The sequence below is a fragment of the Amphiprion ocellaris genome, chromosome 9, assembly GCF_022539595.1.
Source record: "Amphiprion ocellaris isolate individual 3 ecotype Okinawa chromosome 9, ASM2253959v1, whole genome shotgun sequence".
NCBI lineage: Eukaryota > Metazoa > Chordata > Actinopteri > Pomacentridae > Amphiprion > Amphiprion ocellaris.
In genome coordinates this window covers 5,772,095-5,789,145 of record NC_072774.1, presented here as the reverse complement: position 1 = coordinate 5,789,145, position 17,051 = coordinate 5,772,095, and the positions used below count along the sequence as shown (strand labels likewise).

The window sequence follows — 17,051 nt, the reverse complement described above, 5'->3', positions numbered from 1 at the left end:
TTATGTTTAGGGACAATATCATAGTCTGGGTTACAGTACACAGACTATTGTTTGAAGCTTCTCTTCCATTCTAGGTTACCAGAGTGACATTTTACTCAACTGAGAATGCAGTTATCTGTATAAGAATGTGATTTGGGTGTCCACATACTTTTGGACACATGGTGTACCTTTCACCCCTATTGGTAGAAAACACTTCACGGTAAGTCATCATGCTATTCCGGTTTGAAAGTGGACTTGGTCATCCCACAAGTGAAGCGCTCAATCACTGCTTGGCCCATTGTTAAAGGGCTCTATATATCATGGAGACACGCTTGTGGACATGTACCAATAGGCTGAACTTCCATTTCATTTACTGTTTGATTCAGTTTAGGCACCGATATCACTTGTTTAGGCTTCGGGAAAATTCAGGGTTTGGGTTGCAAGATACAGTTTATTGTCTGGAGCATTAAGGATGCAGTTCATTTGTATAGAAAGGGAACTTTTAGGACACAGGACCATGTAAGGTTTGGATGTCCACATACTTTTGGACACATAGTATACTTTCTACCTTTACTGGAGAAAAAAAGCATTACGAATTATGTAATATATGAGAAAGTTTCCAAGCTTGTCCGTGTTAGGTTGGAAATCGTGGCGCGTACAGCCAACAGGTTAGACGTTTGTTCAAGGGTTGGCCCAATGTTTTGAAAGCACCATTCGACTTCATTTGAGTTGTTAGGTTTGATTTAGGTTCAAAAAGTACTTGGTTAGGTTTAGGGACACTACCAGGGCTGGGGTTACAATATAAACCCTATTGTTTCAAGCATTAAATTGCATAGGAAGGTAATTTTTCGGACACAGGGACATACAAGGTTCAGGTGTCCATATACTTTTGGCAACACAGTTTACCTTCCACCCCTATCGGACGAAAACCTCTGCAGTTTATTGTCTCTTTACCAGCTTATCCTGTGTTGTCTAAACACAGCAAAGTGTAGACCCTCACTTCACCCTCACAGTGGAAAAATTACCCTGAACAGTCAGATCTGATGCCTTCAGGCCTGAGAGCAGCATGATGGTGACAGAAGCTGTGATGACTCCCAGCTTGTGTCTTTAAAGCGTGTATTAAAGTTCAATGAGACACTGCTTTTTAATAGTTTATCTTTCTCCTTCTTTGTTTTTGTAGATTGTGTTGCCCCTGTGGTATTCCCATGAGCAAACTCAGCATCACTGGCGGGATTCATCACTCGCAGTTCGGCACAGGCCAGGATTACAGCAGCATTCCCCGCTGCTCAGTCACGATGTAAATTCAGCTCATCCAGGCGGATATCTGGGCCTTCTGGACGGCGTGTCTGTGAGAGTGTTTCTTGGCTGAGGATCTAGACGGGATGAGCCGAATACTAAGCCTTTAGGAATCAGGAAGATGGTTCCTGGGATGCCTGGAATTCCTTCTGGAAACCTTTGCTGTCTGAGTGTGAATTAGGGCCCAGAGTGAAAGTTGCAGCAACAACCTCCCACTCGCTCGCTTCCTTTTGAGGCCAGAGCCGGCTGGATCTTCTCACGAGACTAGAATTATGGGACAGTTATTCGGAGGAGCCTATTATGGTATGAGGACACAATACTCCCACACATTCAAACACACACAAATACAGACGGTTACAACATGGCAGGTGATAGGAATCAGGCCGTTCTTGTATTATCAGGCCATAATGTGATGATGCTGTGGATTCCTCGAATACCTAAGTGGTCAGGTTTATTCCTCGCTATAGACAAGTGCAGCAGACAATTACCTAATAGCAGTCTGGAGTGCAATAAAACAAAATCTCTGCTTGCGTGAAGTCATGCTGAGGGAAAAAGAAACAGGTCCGCAGATGAAAGGAATGCAGAGGAAAGTGAACTCAGGGACAGAGGATGACACACCGCAAACCGACGATCCTCAAAGGCTTTTTTAGTCCTTTTTATCATCACAGATATTAGCTCAAAACCCATTTCGAGGGTGTCGACATCAGAGAAACATGAGTGTGTACACAGGAATGTAAGGGAAACTACAACATCATGTCATGAAGAGTCATTCGATGTTTTTAGAACATCTTATTATCATGTTATATTTGGACCTGTGTTCATCCTTTTATTAAATAGGATGAGAATTTATATGTTTGCTGAGGTCTAAGGAAAAAATAATTCAATGGTAAAGTTCGCAAGAAGAAAGAACTGTCGCATGATTAGACAGCTTGGTAAAAATCTAAAATTTAATTTATAAGACAATGAGCAAATCAAACTTTTCTAATGTGACATCACAGGGTTGCATATAAATAGCATGTCAATTCAGGCACATTTCTCACATCTACGCATTTTAAGCTTTTCGCACGTGGTTTTATGGTGTTAAGTGATGAAACGTTGATGATTAGGATCAGGGTCAGGGGTCAGGGTCATTTGTGGCGATTACATGCTCTGCAATTAAATGCCAAATGCAAAAAAATCATCCCAAAGTGACTTGTCAAGTTATTAACTCGCCTTTTTGTCATACCTGGCTTGGTTTTCCACTGCAGGAACCCCAGACAGGTGCACTCAAAGCTCAAATTTGAGCAAAAACAACCCCTAATGGGCTCTTTTAGCTTTTCTGTTTCCATTGTATTGTAGGATTAATTAAAATGTACCAAAATATAGACAAATAGGAGTTACTGGATGTAACACTAGTTCCATAAAGCTGTAAGAAACACAACAATGAAGATTTATGTTCATCTATATGGTGAATTTTTGCATAGATGATAGTGATGTCTAACTGCAAAGGATCACTATTTAACAACAAGCTGAACCAATCAGCATTCGTATTCTCTGCTCAGAAATACTTACTCCCATAGCTGTTATTGGGGAACTTTCTTTCCCCAATAACGACCCAGAAAGAGGTTCTACAGGGGCAGTTCTTGCGGTTGAAAGACACAAAAAGGTTTGGGAAACTCACAAGTTCCTGCAGCTAAAAACAGTCTACTGTCAGGTGCAATTTATTAGTAATTGTGGCAAATTCAGTAGCCAAACATGGACCAGGTATTTGAATTCTGGGTGTTTACAATGGGTAGAGGAATAACTTTAATGTTCTCCATTGTTTTCTCTCTTCCAGGGGAATGCAGTTAAGCTGTGGGTTTGATTGTGTGACTACTTGTGTTCTCAGCAAGTAAAGAGGTGCTTCAGTAAATTGGTGTTGCTCTCCATAGAGCTGAGAGACATGTAAAAAAAAAAAGATTAAAAAGTGTTCCATTTTTGTCCTTGTTCATATCAATATCATATTCCTTCGCCCTTATCCTGGTCTTGAGAATCTTGATTATGCCAGCTGCAGTGCCCCCAAACGTAACTGGGATACTGCTGCATGTATGCATCTTATCCCGGTTTGTGATTACCACCAACTACCTGCACAGGTGCGATTGCAGCCATAAGACTATCAACGTGACTTCCTACTAATTTGGGACTTTTATGAAGTGACTTCATTATCAAAACCACAGCACAATATACTGTACATACAAATGTTGCTTGGTTGCTAACCGAAACTGGTTAGCAACCAAGCAACTGACATTAGTAACAGAACTGGTGCTCATACAGTTGTTTCCTCTGATCTCATAATTGCTTCAATAGCGTCACACAGCTTGTAAAACAATAGATATTCATGAGTACATTTTCTTTCCACTTGAGGTTACCAAACTCTATCCAAAGTTACAACTGCATACCTTCATTCACTGCTACCTTATTATACGTGATGACAGCCCGACACAAACTAGAAGACATGACTTAATATTGTTGGTCACGCTTGTCTCTCAGTGCCAACAATGAGGTGGATAAGCCAAACCCACAACACGGCATTGGTATTCAATAGAACTAAAACCCGTGATATGAAAGTAGTCAAATTAGTTTAAAGTGAGGCTACCAGTTGCAGAAACGTTGTTAAAATGCCAGTTTGTGTAGTAAACATCATCGATTTCTGCACGCAACAATCAGTGACTTGGATATTAGTATTTATGATTACAGGGATAACAAGAAAAGCAGTCAGAGAGCTCCGCCAAGGCTTCTAAGTCGGTGTATCATTTCCGACGGATGAAATCTTGAAAAAATTTGTGGCAGAAATCACAGCACTATAGAAAGTGTTCATTTAATATAGATGTACCCACAAAAAAAATTACCTTGTGCTGAGCACAGGCGTGTTATGGATGCGTACGTTATGTACGGATACTGAATCACATGACCTAAATACATAGCGGGAGGAATTGATGGAACTCGGAAACACCCCCACAATTTAATCAGTTGTTCCTTGTATCATTTCTGATGGATAAGTCCTGATAAGTCAGCAGCGGTCGATTTGTAGTAGGATCACAATCATGTGATCGTCAGCAGGCAGCTAACATAGTGTTCACTTGTCATAGAGTGATGCCATGCCGCTATCTCACAATGATACAGAAATCTTTGACAAATCTGTGGATCCAGTCCACAAGCCGCATCACTGCCAAAATCTAATCACTTGGTCCTTGTGTCATTTCTGACCTTCCCTGAAAATTTCATCAAAATCCGTTAATCTGTTTTTGAGTAATGTTGCTAACAGACAGACGGACAGACACACCAACACCGATCGTCACATAACTCCGCCGAGGCACCGTTTACCAGACGTAAACACCATATCCCAAACATGAAACCAGAAAAAGCCTCATAACAAGGAATCTATGATGACATGATCAGGGTTACTCTCTTCTACCTACAAAGCTCTTCCATAGACACAGATTACTTTATACAACTGTTTTCACGGTTCCCTAACAATGACAAGTAAACTGATCTTTATACATAAAAAATGGTGGAACCGTCATATAACTCATACAAATCAAGGTCAAAACAATGAAAATATGACCTAACTTTTAATAAAATGCAATTTTAGACTGTTTCTTCTGCCTGCTATTGTGCTTTCACAGCAGTTGAGACAATGGACAGGATCGGTTTCAACAGTCAGGCAGAAATCGATATTAAAATGATGATGAAAGAGGGGAACACCTTGTACATCGTTAAAGGGGTCAAGAGAGAATGAACATGACACATATAGGTTACACCTCTCACACATGGGCCTCACAGGACATAAACCAAAATGTGCAGTTGTGTTTATTTCCACTGTGAGCTAGAAACTGACTCTCACACACCACACACTCAACCACATATCTGAACAATGCCTGAGTTATAATACGTTTTTTTACTGCATGTTGGCAAAAGAAATGTCCATTTGTCCAATTCTGATGTGTTTTAAATCACAACTATTCCACACATTCACACTCGTTTCCCAGCGCTGGAAACTCTGAGTCGAACAGGATAATGGCTTTAGCAGTTTCTGACACACTTTCACCATCTTCTATTATATTCTGTGTTTTTCAGAATTTTCAATGCAGAGAAACTACCCAATGTTTCAGATCCAGAATTCACTGGAAAGAATTCCCTGTCAGCAGTTCCCACAGCTCACCTACAGTAGCCCATTAGGGACAATAGATGCATTCAAGTATGAATAGCTGGCATCCCACTGAAAACTTGTGAACAGGGTGAAAGGATACTCCTAAATTGCAGCCCTATACATTTACTGTCACATTAAGGAGCTTCAGAGTAATTCCTGCCTAAGGTTCCTGGTCTTTTTAGGTCTCTGCATGCTTATTCCACCGATTAATTGCAGCGTGATCCTCTGTGAGCATCTTATTCACAGACAATTGTAGAAAATTCCACAAAAAAGCAAACAGCTGACTGACAGAACCGCACAGATACTGAGGCTCATTTCCTTTGTTTCCTAATAAGTGTGCAGTCACTTGTGATGAATGCTTTGATCGCAAAATGACCTACTGATCATCCGTTGTGTGTCTGTGTGTGTGATATCTGTCACTTAGAAGCTCGCAGCACTATTATAATGAGCATACGGTCGGCGTCACACACGGCTCATATTAACCCCTCGGCTCTTTCCTGCATCTTCTCCGCAAGATCGTGTGTTTTCCATCTCTGCAAATGTGCGCTTATTTCTGCGTTCGCATGTGCACATTAAAGTGGTGGCTAATCTAAGTGTTTTACTCATGTTTTAATGCTTGATTATGTGCAGTGAGTCAAGGGAAAGAATGAGGCAAAGTCTTTGGCTCAGAGCTACGACTTGAGTGCCGCCTCCCTCCCTTCATCCACCCTCATCATCCATCTTTATCAGGCCCCGCTGCACCCTCCGGTCGTCGTCCCAAAACTTCTGCGCTCAGTGGCCCGAGAGAAGTCAGCCGTGCACCCTAGAAAACTTCCCCTCCTTCCCACAGTCGCTCAATAAGCGCCATTCATGGCTCGGGCACCATAGGAAGCAACAGAACAGAACATTGTGCGTACACGCATTTATGCCGACACAAGGGTGAGCCAGAGGTGAGCGAGGAACTCCCCCCGAGAGGTCCAAAATCTAATTTCACAGAGAGATACGCTGCAGAAAAAAATGCGCAGAGACACAATGAGATGCTTCAAGTGCAGCTCGAGCTCTCCGAAGAGTTGAAGTCCCGACGATCCCACAATCCTGCAAGAACAAGATCTATGAGTGGCTGCAGCAGATATCCAACCTGGCAAGCGTGTGTGTGCGTGTGTGTGTGTGTGTGTGTGTGTGTGTGTGTGTGTGTGTGTCTGTGTCTGTGTGTGTGTGTGTGTGTGTTCCTCGGGCCGTCCCACGGGGGAATATGTGCGTCTCGTCTGTGAGTCACAGTCCGGGTCTGTGTCTTTGTGTAAGTCCATCAGAACACATCAGCATCAACATCCCCAGTTCACCTCAGGCAGACACACAAAAGACACACAACACACACACATTGTACATCCTTAAACCTCCCCAGGGCTATGTGCTATCCCCCCACCACCGAATTCCCCTTAAGCTCAAACCTCAGCCTTTCTACGTCCGTTCATTGGACAATAGCTAGCATATGCTGCTGTTACATACAGTTAAGCCCCAAATTACTCATAGCCATGCTGAAATTTGATTTATAGTGGATTTTTATTGGACAAATAGGCCTATGCTGGCTGAAAATGCCGGAAAAAAGTGACAAAACCCAGTAAGACGTGTTAGAAATGATAATGATACATTTTTACCATCTCAACTAAAAATGCCTTGATAATACAGCTTCTGAACCATTCCAAATGGTAATTTCTTCCATGTTCTAGAGTGATCTAATTCACTATAAACTGAGAATAGCTGATGCAGTAGTTCTCTAGTCAGTTGCAAAACATGGCTGAAACCAAACAGCTCAGTAAGGTCCTCCAGTGTCACACTGTTGCTGCTCACAAGATGTTTAAAGGCTATAAAGTCATATCAGAGTGTTTTCAAGGTCCAGTGTCCACAGTCTGGCAGCAACATGTTCATCAGACACTCCATCAGACCAAGAACAAGGCTGGTCTCCATGGATCAGACCAAGGAGGACTCCACTTCTCCAAGACAGACACACTAAAGCTCAGCTGGACCTGCAGCACTTCTCTACTCACTTACTGCTCAGTTACAAGTCATGTCTGAAGGAAACGGCATCATGAGAAAAGAGAAAACATGGAGATTGTGGAGGAGAACATCAGGAAGTCTGCAGAAAAACTGCTCCTTGGGCAGCATTGGAGCTTCCAACAAGACAATGATGTGAAACATGGAGCCGACGTGGTGAAGAAGTGATGAAGAGAAAACAATGAGAAGATGTTGGAGCGTCCCAGCCAGAGTCCAGACCTGAATCCATCCAGAATGTGTGGAGGAAGTGAAGAGCAGAGTGATGGAGAGGAAGCCTTCAAAGAGCTGGAGATGGACACTTGGAGGAACTAAATCCCAGTGGAGGCATGAAGAAACACTGTTAGACACTAGAACTACTGATGTGGAGGAAAATAAAGACTTTGATGACTGAGAAAGAGGAGGAATCTTTGGTAAAAATGTAAGAAAAAAAACATAGAAATAGTTCAAATTAATCCTCAACATCTCTAACACAGCGTCTTACTGTCTTATTTATGTAATTTCCAGTGAGAACAAACCTATTGATTGAATAAAATTTAACTGAGGATAAATAATTTGGGCTTAAAAGTACATCAAAACATTTTTCACCACAGATGAACTGTATGAACAATGCTCTCTTTCACCAGAAAAGTTTTTTGTTTTTTTTGTTTTTTTAAAAACAGCATATGGGCTTTTCATTCAGATTTTATGTCTATTTTTGTTTTGTCACGTGCTGCAAGAACACGATGAACAGTTTACAACAATGTCCCCTTGTGACAAACAGCTTTGAAAATGAAAAGATAACAGTAATGACTGGATAATTATGTACCCGAGTTCATTTTTAAAAAATGCAAAACACAATAAACAGTGAATGTTTTTCCATAAACAGTTCATTTTTTAAAAAATAGAACTGTCTTTTTTAAATGATAAAAGAGGAGAAAATGGGGAAATTTCAAGGTAAAAATGCAGAAATAATGATCCTCTAAGTAAGACAATGTAAGAATGGGCAGAAGTACAAAAGCATCTTTATATATTGCGGTTTGGATATTTACTAGCTGGCACAGTGGGAGGAAATGTTTAAGTGTCCTGTTTCCCAAGAAATAATAAAGTTTGACACTGAATTAAGAAAAAGTTAGGTTTTAGATAAAAATGAAAATGTAAGAGAAAGTTTTCATTACATTGCAAGTCAATGCAGTCTGACTACAGGGGATAATAAACACACATTTGGCTTGAAGAAGAGACGGAAAACAAACTAAACTTGATAATGGAAACGAATCAACGTTGAAGAAATGTTCGGTCTCAGGTTTACATTTTGCTTTTTGTCATTTTTTACTTCGGGTTTTGGTTTGTGGTTCAGGTTCAGGGAAGCGAAAAGCATTGTTAGGCACTGTTACATGTTAGAAGCTTGGTGATTTTAGGAAAATTGTCATTGTTTGGGTTAAAATATGTCCCTTTTATTACATATTTGAAGCCTTTTCTCCATTTTCTGGGCTAAAAGAGGCGACACGTCCTAACTAATCTCATTTATGATTGGTTGGGTGAAAAGGTTTGACAGCGAATCAATACAAAAAGGCAAATATACTACGATTAGAAACAAATTTGTGACACCTTACGAACATAATCTGGCAGAAAACATCTCAAGATGTGATTGAGAATGCAGTTTAGTGGTGTAGTAATGTCATTCAGTGGAGAAAATAAACACACAGATGTCTAAAACCAGGGAGCTAAACATGGAGGTGCAGACAGAGAGGCTGACTGTGGAGTGGACAGCACTCTGTGGAAAAGTGCTTCAGGAGCCTCTCTGCACCGAGAGTCATTATGGTTCTATGACACAGATGAATAGTGCATTAGCATGAGGGAGAGCCTGACATGACACATGACAGACTCAACTAACTCGCTTTCGCTCTGTCACCTTTCTATGAGCTTTTTTTGCTTTTCCCTCTCTGAGAGAAACTGTCTTTGTGTCGGTCTGTTTACGTGGAGAGCACATGTGAGTGCACGACTTCAGCGTCCACAGAACAAGAGGACGAAACGCTGCACTCAATGTAGCTGCACGAGACACATGCTGACAGCGTACACTGCAAAAAATTAATGCTTTTAACGTTGTTTTTTTTTTTTTTTTAACAATTTAAGATGAGATCAATTTAAGAGAAGCTAAGATAAGATTAACTTTATTCAGCTCAGAGGATATTGTTTGGCCTCAATTTGGTCTAATAATACTACTACTACTACTACTACTACTAATAATAATAATCATAATCATAATCATAATCATAATCATAATCATAATCATAATCATAATCATAATCATAATCATAATCATAATCATAATAAATGAGTACAAAATGTAAACTGTAAATTAAATGACAAGAAACAGATAACAGAAAGTCAACTGAAAGTAAACATGTTTTGCACAGAAATATTGTACATGACAATGTTGATATTGACAATGAGACTAAAAAAATTAAGATATTTACTGTTTTTTCATGTTTTGTTAAATGGGAGACAATAACTGATGTTACTGGTAAAGAAAGATAAATAAAGAAAAGAAGAAGAGAAAACAGGCCAAAACTATAAATAATATTCACATCTCTGTATGGTAAAAACTGTAAATAAATTAATTGGAATTTGACTATGAAATTACAATATTTTTACAGGATTTAAATCAGCATAAATTATCAATATTTTGAGGATATTGTTCTTTTTGTTTTTAAAAGTGTATTTTAAGGATTGCAAAATAGTACTTTTTTGAAACAGAATTTTATAAATAATCCTTGTTTGGTTAAATTCTGCTTTTGTTCAATTATTTAAAAATTTTTTATGCTGGCTATCTAAATCTAACTGTTTTATATATATATATATATATATATATATATATATATATATATATATATATATATATATATATATATATATATATATATATATATATATACACATACATACATGTGTGTGTGTATATATATATATATATATATATATATATATATATATATATATATATATGCTGCTAATTGAAAGATAATGTGTGTTAATTTACAAATACAGGAACAATTCTTTTATAAAGTTTGACCATAAAATGACATTATTTTTTACTGTACTAAAATCTACAAAAATCTATTAAATATTTTCTGTTATGGAAAATTTTTAAAAATTATGTATATTTGGGGTTAAAATTAAATTATATTTTAATATATTTTACTGACTTTTTACTGGTTTGTTAAATTATTGATAATATCTAGTAAAATCACAACTAAAAACATTTTTTTAACATGCTGACTGTACAAAAAAAGGCAAAACTGTAATGCTCACATCAAAAATCTGGATCTTTACAAAATGGTAATTAGTTCTTTTCCAATGCTTGACTGTAAAATTACACTGTTTTACTGTATTTAATATATGCTACAACTATTCATTTCTACCATTATTTTACAAATACTTGCAATCATTTAAAAGAAAAATTGAAACTGAGAAAATGATGCATTTTTACTGGTATTTTACAGATTTCCCTGTTTTGTTAAATTGCAGAAAATAACTAGTATAATCACAAAATAGTATGAATTTACATGTTGACTGTACAGTATTTATATAATTATTTTATATATTTTTTAGTGATTTGAAAGATAATGTATGTACGTTGTGGATTGAAATTGGTACATAATTTTTAACAGTTATTTTCAGGATTTTCTTTGTTTTATTAATTTACAGAAAATATCATGATGTCTGGTAAAATCCCCTGACTGTAAAAATAAAACAAAGACTGCCAAAACTGCACATAATGTTCACTTCAAAAATATGTATATTTACAAATAGTACCTTGTCCTTTTACAATGTTTTACCACAAAATTAATCACACATTTTAAAACAATTAAATCCTCAAAAAATGTCATTATTTGAGAAATATTTGGCATTAATTGAAAGAATAATTATGTAATTGGCAAACATTATGTATTACTGTATTTAAATCTGCTGAAAAATATCATTATTTTACATATATTTGCTGTTATTTTCACATATTTTACAGTTTTACAACATTACAGTATTCCACTGTTTCATTATGGATTTTTTTCTGGCACCCTTGCTGCCAGATTTTCTTTTTTTTTTTTTTTTTGTGATATTTTTCACAGTGTGTGCAGAGTGTATGTGTGGTGGAGAATAAAAGAGAATATAACAACTGTGCAGAGCCTCACTACACAGCGAGTGTTAGGTAAGAGCCTCTGTATGGACTTGTGGCCTTGTTTGGAGAGCGCCTCGTTCTGCCGTGTTGTTCAATGAAGAGCCTCTCAGAAAACACATAGACGCACACTCGCTCGCTGCAAATGATATCAATGCTTTTGTAGCACAGGGAAAACGAGCGCATGTTTGGTGGGTGAGAGCAGCAACCCCGAGGTCTGCATCCGTTCATTGTTCTTTCATTCTTGTTAATAATTTCCAGGAGTGTTTGTGTGCGTGACTATTCCTGGCACGTGACGAGGAGTTTTTGTGAAGACGAGGCCGTGCGTAGAGGAAAGTCTTCTTACTCTGGCTGAGCTCCGGGTTTTCGCTTCACCCTTGCCGACTCTGCTGACTGAGCGGAAGCCTCTTCTTGGCTTCTTCCTCGTCTTTGTTGACTCACCGGGCGGCCAGCATCCACAGAAATAGCAGGGGGATCCTTAGTGCGTATGAGGTGTCCCCACTAAAGCACCTTAGCGCTGGGGAACACAGGGATTGCCCGGCGTATCCATCCAGCAATAATTGGATCACTGTGTGTCCGAGGAGGCCCGGGCCAGGCTGCCGCTAACTGCTGTCCTAATTGGATTAGCGAGTGTAGCTGTGGTTGTGTGTTGCGAGGGTTTCCCCGGCTTACCGTGTCCCAGGTGTGTAACAGGAAAGCTGCTGGAGTAGGACGTGCATGACGTCATTCTCTAAGACAGGCATCTGGTCGGCGTTGTGACCCGATGACGGGCTTTTTTCCTTCTCAGGCGATGACGTCAAAGCAGGAGATTCCATCAGCAGAACACACATGACGCTGCTGAGGACAGACATGGGGAGGAAAAGACTCATTTAAGTGACAGAACCCAACCGGGCAGGGCCACTAATGAGTGGACAGGTTGACAGGTGTGACCAGGACGACCCCAAGGAAGCAGAGGAAATCTACTCATTACCAAAATTACGTAACTCGGTCTGTAATGGGGTCTAGTTTGGGATCAGAAAGAACAAATCTGCAGACTAAATTTGGTAAAGTATATTTATAATATGGGGTTCTAAAGGGCATCAACCTGGATCAGTGTTTGGCCTCTTATAAGGAGAAAGTTCTTGTTTCTTTGGTTTCCTCAGCATTCGGATGCACAAACGGCAAATTAATAATCTTAAATCTTGAGTCTTCAATCTTCTCACACCGTCCTGAGAATTGCAGGTTAAAGCCAAAACCCAATGCTGGTTTTGAAATACGTATTTTATTTATAAAAATCATCTAAATTACACAATTTACCAAAACCAGAAACTGTAAAAACAGAAAAAATCACCAGGTTTGGTGAACATATCATGTGTGACAAGCGGTTCCACTGAGAAAATTAACCAAATCTAAACTTAAAATATATATTTTATGCATGTCATATACAAACAAACTGCCCAAAAATAAACAATTTGCACCAATTGCGTTCTGTAAAAAGCAAAAAAATGAACTGGCTTAGCTTTTGCCAACAGTCACGTGACAAAAGTTACGGTTTGTTTGTTTTGGAGGTTTTTTCTCCATTGAACTGCAGGCAGTGTTTACACCGAGCAGAGACGAGACAACTAATTAAACTGAGAGGAAATTAAACATATTTGATGAATAAAATAAATGCAGCATGGCTCAAAAACCATATACAGAGGAGCAAGTTGTCGGAAGATACATTCTGCATGGTAAAACATTACCAACAGCGTACAGTCTTAGCCTTATAGTCAGGCAGAGTAGTATTTTATATCATTTTTGTAGAGTTTTAATCCATAATATTTAACTTATTTGGGTAAAATCACACCATAAATAACATTATAGAGTCTTACCCCAATTTTTGCACTTTTTAGGTTACTCTTAAAATTCCAGTCATAACTTTTTTTGTAGGAAGGTGCTTTAACGAAACAGCTGTTGTCTTAAACGTGCTATATAAAGTAGTAGTGTGTCATTTGAGTCCATTTTTAGTAATTTTCAACCATTTTTGACAACATTTTGAAATTTTTTGTTAGATTTCAAAAAGGTTTTAGGTATTTTTGGTCATTTTTGGCCATTTTCTGTTACTGTGGGAAGCTTTTCGTAAAATCTGGATAGGTTGGAAGTATCTTGGTAAATTTCTGGCTCATTCAGTACAACAGAAACACATCCAGGATACCAATGATTGTTTCTAGGACTCATAGGAAATAAACTGCTCCAGTTTTACTGTTCAAACTATGATACATCCCATAACATTTATGCTCAACGTGGGTTATAGGAAAAAAAAAAAGAACAAAAACGTATCTAGTATGCCTGTGTGAATATGAATGTTGGTTATAGCTGTAAATGACTGACAGTCTATGCAGTTTGTACTTCACCTCCTGCCCAGTTTTACCAACGACAGGCTGCATCACTCTACAACCCTGTAAAAGGCCTGAGCAGATACACGTCACTGATGTCTTTTCAGCAGCCTTGTCTTCTTATTGCACTGAGCCTCCAGGTTTCTCAGTCCAAAGACATTCACATAGAAGATAAATTGGAAACTCTGAAGTGCCTGCAGGTGGAAATGGGCTTGTCTGTACACGTTAGCCTTGTGATTGACCACTGAACTGTTCAGGCTGTTCTCAGTTTCTCGCCCTCCTGCAGCAGCCCTGCAGCCTCAGACAAGTTACGCAGCATTAAACCCATCTACTGTTCTCGGTCTTTTCTCTGAATGAACGAGTGTCACTAAAACTAGCACTAGAATCTGTGGCACAGATCAAAGACAACCAGTTTGCGACACATCTGACCGCATCAGAAGTGTTTGTAGTTGTTCTGCACAGCCACATTCAAAGGTAGGGTGAAAAGAAAGCTGTCATAGGACTGGAGGTGGACATATTCATAGTCATAATGTTGTCCAGAAAGTATGATAAATAAGAGCATATTCATAAAAAACAGAAGATTACATTCTCACTTCAGCACATGAAATTGTCAGTTTTGTGAAGCTGACATCAACCACCAAGACACAGTTTCTCAAGCCATTTATTTGGATCATACCATTACTTTAACCCTTTGAACACCCAAATGCACCAACGGGTTTGAAGGGTAAGTTATCTTAACAAAAAATCACCAAATGATGCCATTTATCTGAACAAGAATCTGGAAAAACCAAAAAGAATTGGTGGCTTTTCAAACTTTTCATGTGTAGTTCCACTTGGAAAATTAACCAAATCTAACCCTAAACTTATATTTGATCAAAATCCATTTATTCTACATCTCATTCAAGAATTCACCAAAAATCAATCATTTGCTTTAAACAGATTCTGCAAAAAAATAAATAAATAAATAAATAAAAAATCTGATGCTTCTTGGCTTAACTGAGGAGTCATGATCAACTGAGTTGTGGCTAACAGTCACATGAAAAAATTCAAAGACTTTTGGGATGAACTTGGGATGAACAGTGTTTATACAGAGCAGAGAGGAGACGGTAAGAGACACAGTTTATTAGAGCCAGAAACTGAAAAAACTGAAAAAAATCATCAGGTTTTCAACTCTGAAGCAATTCATGAAGATATCATGAGCGACATGTGGTTCCATTGGGGGAAAATGAACAAATTTCCACTTAATAATAATTTGTATTTAATTATTCCCACCACTACTCTTATTACAAAAAAAACCATAATTTTTGGCCAAACTCAGAGCAGAGAGGAGATGACAAGAAATGAGAGAAAAATACAATATACTAAATGCAGCATGGCTCAAAAATGGCATTCAGAGGAGCAAGTTGTTGGCAGATACATCCAGCATGGTGAAACATCTCTCTAAAGCTTAAATGCAGAGCAGTGTGAAAGTTTGTAAAGGTTGTAAAAATGCACATTTTAAAATACTATACGAAGTCCTCATTTTTGAAAAAAAAAAACCCATATTAGTAACTACTTCCCTAAATTGAACATTGTGTGTGTTGACTGTAGGTGTTTTAGAATTGGTGTAAAATAAATCATAAAAATTCAGCTTTCATTTTGTCTTTTTTAAAATGATTTATGGCATTCTAACTACTGTGTCTAACTGCACAGAAGACATGTTTGAAGTTCTCTCTCCTTCTCCATGGTCATGCTGTTTCCATAGAGGTGCAGGACTTTATATTTCAGTGAAAAATGAGGCCACAGCGAGGGAAAATGTTACAAAAGCAAAAAAGGGTTCAGAGGTCATAAGTCCATATTGCAAGATATTCTGTCTTTGCTTGTCATGATCACTATTACTCCTCCAAAGAAGGGCTGTACATTTGTCTGTTTGTCTGTTGGCAACTTTACTGAAAAATGGAATAACGGATTTGGATGAAAATTTCAGGGAAGGTCAGAAATGACAAAAGGACCAAGTGATTACATTTAGGCAGTGATGTGGCTTATGGTCTCGAGCCATAGATTTGTTAAAGATTTCTGTATCATTGTGAGATAGCGGCACAGCGTCACTGTAACTATGACAACAAGTGAACACTACATCAGCTGCCTGCTGACGATCACATGATTGTGATCCTACTACAAATCGACTAGGACTTATCCGTCAGAAATCATACAAGGAAAAATTGATTATATTGTTAAATTTAAATTGATTAAATCATGATGCTGCCACCACCATGCCTCACAGTGGGGATGGTGCGTTTGTGCTGATGTGCAGTGTTCGGTGTCCGTCATATATAATGTCTAGTCTGATGCCCAAAAAGCTCAATTTTGGTCTCATTAGACCAAATAAACTTCTGCTATGCTTTTTCCATAGAGGTGCGGGACCTAATATCTCAGGGAAAAATGAGACCACACTGAGGGAAAATGTGACAGAAGCAAAACAAAAAGGGTTCAGAGGGTCAAATGCTTAAGTACATATTGTAAAATATTCTGTCATTGCTTCTCATGATCATTATTAAATGTGTGGCCTTGGTTTTATGTGTTGTGTAGAACTAAATGGTGTTTAAACATACAAACACACAACCGTAGGACACAAAACTTTACCTGCCAGTGGGTGAGTTCATGTTCTGACTACGCAACTTGTCACACAACCTCATTTCGACACAGAACAAGCACAAAGACTCTTCTTATGCATCAGTGACACTATGCGGTGTCGATGTTTATTATTTCTTCTGTAGACAGCATGTTCTTCTGGTTTACAACTAAATAATTGTGAGTTAATTGCTCAAGGTTATAGCATCTGAAAAGCCTTAAGTTATGTTCGTGGTGACAAAAAGCTCAAAACCCAGAACACTGACGCACAACACATCATGGTTTATCTAAAAGACTTCTCTGTGTGCCTGAGTTCTCAACAATGCATGAACCAACCACAAATGTTTAATATGACACCACTGTGGTCATTTTTTTTTTTTTTTTATACTGTGCATCCAATAAGGCTGTAAAAAAGTCCCCAACCAGCAACAAAGTCCAAATCTAGTTTGTTCCCGTGTTTACA

General features: G+C 38.4%; 1 protein-coding gene across 3 annotated transcripts in view; it reads right to left on the bottom strand.

The window, feature by feature from the left end:
• alg2 (ALG2 alpha-1,3/1,6-mannosyltransferase) overlaps positions 1–17,051 on the bottom strand; it is a 110,349-nt gene that overhangs the window by 58,500 nt on the left and 34,798 nt on the right. For all 3 annotated transcript variants that reach the window (XM_055013753.1, XM_023284213.3, XM_055013754.1), the window contains exon 2: positions 12,297–12,461. The gene's annotated coding sequence lies outside the window, so the exon portion shown is untranslated. The remainder of the gene's footprint in view (positions 1–12,296; positions 12,462–17,051) is intronic.